Source organism: Lactuca sativa, chromosome 4, assembly GCF_002870075.4.
Source record: "Lactuca sativa cultivar Salinas chromosome 4, Lsat_Salinas_v11, whole genome shotgun sequence".
NCBI classification, from domain to species: Eukaryota; Viridiplantae; Streptophyta; class Magnoliopsida; order Asterales; family Asteraceae; genus Lactuca; species Lactuca sativa.
This window is the reverse complement of record NC_056626.2, coordinates 309,650,935-309,660,674: the sequence shown is the minus strand read 5'-3', so window position 1 is coordinate 309,660,674 and position 9,740 is coordinate 309,650,935. Positions and strand designations below refer to the sequence as shown.

Genomic DNA, 9,740 nt, shown 5'->3' with positions numbered 1-9,740 from the left:
CCGTTGTCCAAACAGCAAAAAACTTCGATTTTTAAGCAGTTTTTGCAAGTGTAACAAGAAAACAAGCCTAGGCTATAATACCACTGTTGGGTTTTGAGCATTCTAACACTCCTATGGTGTACATGCAACCCTATAAACCTTGGATCTATGTTTTCTCTACTATACATGCAAATAAGAACTTTCCAAGGCTTTAATCCTAACTAGCATATTATGAAGCTCTTATACTACAAAGTACTAGTTAGATGACATACCTTTTGATGTAGCTTGATGTCTTCAAGCTTTAAGAGCTTAGCCCCAATAGTGTGGAAGCCTTAAGTGGAATTACAAATCACCAAAACACATTAGAAGACTTTGAGAATAAGAATACTTTGGTTCTCTCTAGTGAAATCGGCTAGCCCTCTTAGTGTACCCACACTAGTGCCAATTTCACCAACCAATAACATCTTTATATAATGTGGAGACTAGGGTTAAACCCATGACCTTTCATTTCATATGATCCATGGGTTAAAAAAATCCATGGACTATCCATGAAAGCTTAGCCCACCCTAAATGAACTTGGCCCATTCCATATATATAAGAGTCCATATTTAATTAGTTCATTTTGATCACTTAATTAATTCTAAATTAAGTCTTAATCAATACTAATTAAATAATATGATTCCATATTAATATATTAGAACTTATAATATATTAATAGAAATCATAAATATACTATTCTCAAAAGACTATCCATATAAATTGTGTCGGTCAAGTGCAACCCAAATGGACCATGCCGGGTCAGGTCAAGTACATACCAAATATAGTTATGGACTTAGAGATTAGTCCAACATATACGACAGAGGAGGTGGTTAGATTTGGTAAAAGGCTATAATTATGAGATTTTTATCACCCTGGGAAGGCCAATGTGGCATCCGATGCTTTAATCCATAAGGCGGTGTGCTCATCGATCCAAGATATTTGTTTGAGGATAACTGTTACTCCACCCTTGATTGATTTGATCAAGGAGGCACAGGTAAAAGGATTGAAAAAGGAAAATTGGAAAACTGAGCAGATTAGAGGGCATAATCCTTTGTTAGTTAGACACAGTCGGGGGTTATTAACCCAGTGTAGTAGGGTCTGGGTTCCAATATCAGGTGGGGTGAGACAGACGCTTTTGGAGGAGGCACATAAATTAAAGTTTTCTATCCACCCGAGGGCCACAAAGATGTATCGAGATTTGATGTTGAGTTACTGGTGGCCCTGCATGAAAAGGGGAAGTTGCTTGGTTCGTTAGGCGGTGTTTGACTTGTAAGAAGGTCAAAGCCGAACATCAGAGGCCTCACGGCAAGGTGCAGCCGTTACCCATCCCTAAATGGAAATAGGAGGAGATCACTATGGACTTCATCACCAAATTGACTAGGATGGAGCGAGGTGTTGAATCTATTTGGGTCATTATGGAAAGGTTGACCAAGAGTCGCATATTTTATTCTGATTGTCGAGAGTATATCCGCAGAAAAGTTAGAGGATATCTATGTTCAGGAACTGGTAGTTAGGCAGAGGATGCCGGTATTTATGGTCTCGCACTGCGATGTTCGTTTCACCTTCAGATTTTTGAGGAACTTCCATGAGGAGTTAGGCACTCAGTTTCATTTTAGTACCACATACCACCCCCAGACCGACCTTCCAATGGCAGAGTTCTCTTATAACAACAGTTATAATGCTACTATTGATCGACCATCGTTCGAGGTGTATGGAAGGAGGTTTAGGACCCCAGTTTGTTAGGGAGAGGTAACACATCAGGTCATGGGAAGCACTGAGGTAGTGCTTAATACCACCGAGTTGATCCAACAAGTGCGTGACAGGTTGCGGGTCACATAGAGTCACCAAAAGAGTTACACAGACTGATGTCTTTATGATCTCGAGTTTCAGGTTGGAGACTGTGTTTCTGAAGGTTTCACCTTGTAAATGTGTCATTGATTTTGGAAGAGGGGCAACCTGGGTCCCGATTTATTGGACCATTCAGGATTTTTGCATGTGTTGGCAGGGTTACATACTAGTTGGATCTTCCCGATGAGCTCAGTCAGATCCATAACACTTTCAAGTGGGGGAGACTTGTAACACCCAGATCAGGTGCACAATATCTTCCATATTGTAGGTTAAAAAGTTTCCTTTTTCCCTCCTCACAACTTGAGGGATGCCTTCTCATGTCGTGAAGAGTAAACCGGACCCATGCATCATTTTAAGGCTCACGACGTGAGTAGTCCAATGCTCACGACGTGACGACAACTGAAGACCAAAAACCTGAAGTTTTCGGTATTTAAAGGAATGAGAGGATTAGGCTTTCTCATCCTCAACCTCCCTCATTCTCTAGACCTCCAGAAACCCTAATCCCCCCTCCTTAAGATCCTTTGGGTGCATTTCTAGCTTGTGGGAAGAAGAAAAGAAGAAGAATGAAGTGCTCTAGTGTGGGTGTGGGAAAAGAATCAACATCATCATCAACTTTTCCTGCTTTTGGACCCTTATAAGTATCAAAGGCTCTAACTTTATTGCTTATCATGGATAGATCTTGAGTTTTGTCCATTTTATTGATGTTATTGCATGATTGAGTAGAGAAGATCAACAAAGTTGGCAACTTTATGGATTCTAAGAGTCACAAGAGCATTATATCTGGGAGTTGGTATAGATTTGAGGTATGCATGCAAGTTTGAAGCTCATTTATTCCCCTTTTGATCTAGAAAATGGATGATCATGTTTGGTGCATGCATGGCCATAAAGGAAATTTTTTATGGACCTTAGGGGTCCCATTTAGCTTTTGGATGAAGTTGAATCGAAGACTTAATGGATTAAGGACTTAAAATGGTGACCCTTAGCCTCAGACAACGTTCACGACGTGAGGTGTAAGATCCCACAACGTGAGAATCAGAGTAGTCCCGTTTCTGTTAGAACCCTTCGAGCTCACGACGTGAGAATGCGTGCTCACATCGTGATTCAAGCTTGGGTGGTTTCTTTGGCCGAGTCAACCAATTTGGGTTGAGTCAAGTGGGGAATCGGATCGGGTTCGCTACCACGACGTGACCAATGCCTGGCCACAACGTGAGGATAGTTGAATTTGACTTTGACGAAGTTTGACCTTAAGGGTATTTTGGGATTTTGATGGAAATTGGTCATCTGGTAGGAATAGGTTTCGATTAGAGAGCTAAGACTTGGAGTCAAGACCTCATCAACTTCTGTTCAGCTTGCAAGGTAAGTTTTCCTCACTGTACTTTTGGGTCGAAGGCACCAAGGTCGGCTTATTATTTGTCATGTGGAATGATAATTGTCTATGTGGTTGCTTGTCTGAAAGACCTCGGGGGTAGCGCGTGTCACTTGTATGTAAGACCATGGGGGTAGCCCATGGCATGGAAGACCATGGGGGTAACCCATGACATTTCAAGGGAAAAGACAATGGGGGTAGCCCATGAAAATTGTTTAAATGTTATGTGGTATTTTGGGGAAAATTCATTAAGCTTTTGCTTACAATTTGTATTGTGGTCTCAGGTACTTCCGGTACTAAAGGGAAGGGCCCGACTTGATGACGCATCATTCACTCTCCACTATTTTCCACACTTACTGATGTTGTTACTCTGATTATTTGACATGCTTATTTTGTAATGGATTTTGGAAACAAATTATGGCTATAATTCTTAATTGAAAATGAATTTTTTTTCCCGTTTTTGGGCTGTTACATGAAAGAAAAAAGGTTTTATCCCATAACAAGTTAATAAGAACATAAAAACATCAAAAACGAATTGCTAAACACGATCATAAAGCAAACTGAAGTGAAGTCCTAAAGCTCCTAGCTTCCGATTCTTCAAATCTTCCATCCAAAGTGCTTCTCCAACCTTGAAATCAAACCCAAAAGAGTCTCTTAATGAATATTATTCATAGGATTTTCTGGTATATGTTCCACACCAAATTACGATAAAAAGGTCGAGTATTTATAGAAATAACGAAGAGGCGTTGTGTAGAGGGCTTTGTCTCGTTGCGTTCTTACGAGCTTATGTGTTGAAATGGAAATCTTTAGCTGGGACGTGGCACATGCTTGAGGTCAACGCAGTGTCTTTCTTGATTTATGGCAACTTTTCGAATTTGGTCCTTATCAACTCCATTTTTGTCCTAATCATTTCCTTTTGCTCTTAGCCACATATCTATATGTATTTATCCATTTCAAAGCATTATCAATATCTGTTATCTTTTAATATAACATTTATATTCAATATATTAAGATAATTTCCTAAAATAAATTTACAAATAAGGTCATATCAAAATACCCCATATTTATTCTTTGTTTGTCCCCAAACAAATTAAAATTATTCAATGTAACAATTGCAATTCAACTGCAATATCATAACACCAAAATTATATAAAATAATTAGATTCAAATCTACCAATTATAGCTAGCTTCAATGCATATATGTGTGTCCATTCCTAAATACTTTTCAAGTTCTAAATACCGATATTCCTCATAAAATCTGTATTCGGATAAACGAAAAAAATGTTAAATACTTATGATTAAATAATGTAAATGAACCAAATATTAAAATGTTAAAAAAAAAATAAAAGAACAAAACGTCAACAAAAAATTTAAAAAAAACAAGATTAAACATACATTCAAATAAAACAAAAAAAGGATTTTTTTTTCATTAGAAAAACAATAATAAGTAAATAAATTATAATATGATTTAAAATAACTTAAGATAATTTACTTAAATGAAATTAATATATATATATATATATATATATATATATATATATATATATATATATATATATATATATATATATATATATATATATATATATATTAAAAATGTATAAAACAGGAATAGTAAAATTCCTAAGGATTTGACAGAAACGGTGTGAGGTTGCAATTCTATTTTCTTTTACAGGTAATTTTATGTCATTATGTAGGTTGTTTGTGTACAGGTGGCCTCACCGTTTTATCGACCAGGCTTCATTTCTGGCTTTATCAACAGTAGATAACATCCCCATTCCAGTGTTTCCAGGATCACCGACTCAGGGTTCGCCGATTCATCATTTCAGAAACATCTCCATTTCCTGTTTCTCCCTTGCAACGTCTTCTTCAACATCTTTGGGAATCCTTCATTCTCAAAACCTTTCACCAACACAAACAGTTCCTCCATATTATTTCTCACCATACACATCTCTGTCACCGCTATTACTCTCCAATCAAAAGGTTACAGAACTGTGGATTATCCACCGACTGTCTCTCCTCTATCTTCTTCTAATTCCTCCACTTCCCGCCGCTTCTCCAAAACCCTTCGATCTCTATTTGATCTCATTGGCATCCTTTCTATCACTAACCATCACCGTGGTACCAAATCGACTACCTATCTATTCACTTAGAGGTTGATGTCTGCCTTCCCATGGATTTCTAGGGCAAAATCATAGAGGTGCTTCCATGGCGAAGGGTGGTTCGTCTCTGTACCAATCTACCTCTTTCCTTCGTTCTTTGATTTTCATATTTCCGTTGCTATCAGTGGTGTCGACTGCTACCACCGTCGACTGCTACCGACACTAAGAAGCCGACCAAACCTAAAGCCTAACCATCACGGCTTGCTTTTGATTACTCGATTTCTTTTTTCGTTTCTGCAGACAAAGATGGATGAAGACATATCTGGAGGAGACGAAATGAGGATTAGCAAAGTAACATTTCTATCTCTCAGTTACTTATTACATATGAAAAATCATAATCTAATTTTCTTTTTATATCCTATATCCATTTGTCGTTTACTTCTAGGTGAGGTAGATGATTCATTATACTATTACAACAAATGCTTAGAGTCTGAGGAAATCATTTGTTTGGATAGGAGAATGACAATTGAAGCTGTGGATGGCCTGCAAAAGGCACAGATAACTAACCACCTTTGATGCAGGTTTTCGCATTTGCGACATTTAAACTAAATCACGAATTTGCCCTTGGCAGAAAGTGTCTGGTTATTTAAAGCTCTGCAGAGGGAACTATCACTGATGCTTTATCAATAGGCTCTTATTCATAGAAATTACTTAACATGAAAGGAGGGGCTCTTCTTGTGTTATGTGATGCTCTACATGTAACATGAGTAACTAAGAATCGAGAATGTGGACCCCATGAGTCATTAGTTCATTTAGCTGTTACCATACTTGATGCCTTCAGAGAAAATATGGAAGAGGTCGGTGTATCAGCTGCTGTTGAGGTTTATTTTTTTCTTCATACTTTCTTATCTCAATAACGTATGAAAACAGATGAAGTACCCCTTAATAACGTAAACGTTCAAAATGATGTGATATATATGCTTGTGCCCACAACCTGTTTGAAGAAATGTCTTTTTTTGTTCATCCGTCTGTATGGAAACTATTTGTTCCTGTTGAATTGGGATTGAATGACAACATCATCCCCAGAAGAAACCACCAGTAAAATAAATAACACAATCTATTTTTCCCATACTTTAGTCACTAATAAGGGTATTTGTGTCTTTTGACAGGTGGTGAAGTTTTAGTAAGAAAAAGGGTAAAAAGAAGATATAGCTAGATGATTACCCTAATTCTTTTTTGGCAGAAAGATTTTTCGAAATACGCTGCGTAAATAATAGAAGGATTGAAAATAAACCAGTAAATGTAAAAATGAAAGTACAGAGGTTTGATTCTTCTAATGGTTATTTGTTTTCCGTTGTTCGATTTTTCAGAATCTCTTATTCAACCTAGGCAGAGGCGCTGATCGTATGACAATAACATTGGTTTTTACTTGACTTGCAATCTACAAGCAAAGCCAGTCGACTTTACCCTTTAAACATTTTACCCCCCGAATAATCAATAAACTATGTAGTCGACGTAAACTCCTTTTGGAAATGGTTTAATCGAAATCTGACCCCGCAACACGGGGTCACTTTTCTAATTTTTATAAAAAATCTATAACAAATTTATTAAAATAGAAAAAAAAAAAAGGATAAAAAGATAAAAAAAAAAAAATAAAAAAAAAATAGTGAGTAGATATTTGATGGAATGAAGGGTTAGTGGAATGGTGCACCAGAAAACACATCAAACACAACTGAAAACGATGTCGATACGGTCGAAACGATTTCAAAAACATTGGCGGTTAATTTCAGTTTCGGTGATCGGAATTGTGGTGAAGTGCTTGAGAAACATAGCAAAGTCAAGATTATTATCAAAGATTTAAAAAAAGGTAATCATCTATTTGAAATCGCACATCCAAACAAGCTGAGAATTCCGATCTAGCAAAATAAACAAAATAAAATTCACCTTTTACTGTTATCACTGTTATCAATGATTCCACGAGTTGAAATTTTATCCAAACTAGTGAAGAGGCCCGTGTGTTGCATGGGTCATATTTTTTTTTTGGTTGATGTTTCGTGGAAGTAGATGTTGCAATCATTAGCAGTTTATGGTAGGTATGAACAAATGAAAATACAAGCTATCATGGACAACACGTTGCTATTTTCGGTAAAACAAAATGCAAGTACGTTACTATTACATGAGGGTAAGAGGGTTAGGATTTTTTTTACCTGAAACACACATAAACCACTAGTTTTTAGGTGATAAATGCATGTTTTGCAATCTATTCAATAAGAATCAAAGAAAACATGTGGCATCTTGGCTGATACACCATTAACTAAGTGATCATGACATGAATCACTAGCATTAGAACCGTAACGACTCCTTTTTGAAAAATGAATCCGTGGAAGTTGTATGTTTATGATCCATTAAAAAAAAAAAGCAATCTCACAGTAAAGTATAACTCAAAGAGTACAAAATTCAAGGGTATTTGATTAAAAGTATTGTTCAAGTGATTAAAAAGTCATAATAGTACCCGACTTTCATGAAGTTGAAGTTCAAGCGCAACATCTCTTCTGTATCTCTTCCGCAATAACTTCCCCTAGAAGTGACAAAAAACAAATTTTTAGGGCTAATGCTATAAGTACTCCCCAATCTTTTATGATTTCACCACTTTATATGATTTTTTTGTCTTTTGTTTTTTCCCCTATTTTGTATTTTTGTTGCTTTATTATTATTATTAGTATTATTATTATTATTATTATTATTATTATTTCATTTTAAAATTTGGATAAAGTTTTAAAATTCGGACAATATTATAAATTTTAACGACAAAAAAAAATAAAATCGAACGACTATATAAAACGGAACAAAAGCAAAATTTAAGGGTACGCATGATATCATTTTTTTTTTTGTAATTTATGCAAAAAAATACCTTTGCATTTGGAAATATTCCTCTTAGAATTATTTCCAGAATTACAACTATTGCTCAAAAGTAATATATATCATCATGCTACTATTCCTTAATTTCACCTCTCAAAAGTCTTCCTTGCAACAAAAAAGTGTGTTATGACTCCGAATTTTCAACTTTTACTAATGATGTCATAAAAACTGCAAAATGTTCCCAAAATTCATCCCCATGTTTAACAAAAGCAGATGGCAATTAGCGAAAAATATTTTTGTAATAAAATATCAAATCTCAAATTTAGAAAAACTCTACTTTTTTCGCCTTTTACTGAAAACCCATTATACAATTTGTTTTTAAAGAAAAGTTATTGAATATTTTTTTTTTTGTTTATTTACGCCATTATCTGTTAAAATAAGTTACTATGTTACATATGTTTATTAGTAAACAAATTAGATGTGTTGAAAATAGTCTCTCAACAAAACATTCCAACCCAAAACATCCTAACACATGCCAAAACAATCCAATAGTAGTCATGATATATTACAACCATTCACCAAATATGATTATTTCAGCTACTATACTTAACATGAAAGTTCAAAATATTGATGTCCCTCACTCAAAAATTTATAAACCACTAAAAAGTTCAATGTAATAATTATGAGTAACTATATTTCAACAATAATGTCACAAAGATAAGGTAGAAAATGTTGAAAATATATAATGTCAAAGATGCTTATTCTATTTAAACTCAGGCAAATAAGTTTGATGCTAAAGACTTCATTTGCCTACAAAAGTTATAACTTATTTTTTTGTGAATTATAAGGGAAAATGAACAGGTAAATGATACAACCCTACTGAAATTGGATTGCCATAATGCAGAGCAATGTTCCAATTTCTTTCAGAGTAATGATTTAACTTGTTTATAAATTAGCACTGCATAAATATGCAAAACCAACAAAAATCAATTCTGTATGTTGTTATATTGCAATATTAGATGATAGGAACTTAATTTTGACATGATATCATAGCTATAGTTTTTTGTTAAAAAAGGCATAACCAAAATAATAGGTGTATAGTATGCAAACTCATAATCCAACAAATTTAAGGTCATTAGAAAGGTAAACCTCCATGTTTATTGTGCCCACACACATCCTTGATCCTTCAGTGTATGTATAGTTTTTACATGACCTTTATTTACACAAAATTATTTACACACAAAAAAATTATATAATTAAATATAGATCATTATCGCCATGATTTTTATAATAAGATACTAACTTTCAGAACTTCGTACTCCTTACCCTTAAGATCAAGCCAAATTATGCCTATATACCTGAACATAACAGAACCGCTTACACTTCCCCTCTCAAACGTCAAGAGATCTTGATCTCTGTAGAAAATTAATTAAAACATATGTTAATGGTTATCAATAAGAAACTCCCCACATTTGACTTCTACACCAAAAGTTACGTTTCCATTTAACAAAATTTGCCACTCATTTTTAAATAGTTAGAAAGAATAA

At 34.9% G+C, this 9,740-nt stretch overlaps 1 long non-coding RNA gene across 2 annotated transcripts; it reads left to right on the top strand.

Annotated features, from left to right (window-relative positions):
- The first annotated feature begins 4,881 nt into the window (after positions 1-4,881).
- LOC111892161 (uncharacterized) lies at positions 4,882-6,706 on the top strand. 2 transcript variants are annotated; one of them, XR_002850463.3, is made up of 3 exons: positions 4,898-5,685; positions 5,780-6,215; positions 6,504-6,706. It is a non-coding gene; the product is annotated as an uncharacterized LOC111892161 (long non-coding RNA). The 2 variants fall into 2 exon arrangements; XR_006190957.2 differs by lacking the exon at positions 6,504-6,706 and having other exon boundaries at positions 4,882-5,685; positions 5,780-6,357.
- Positions 6,707-9,740: the final 3,034 nt, after the last annotated feature.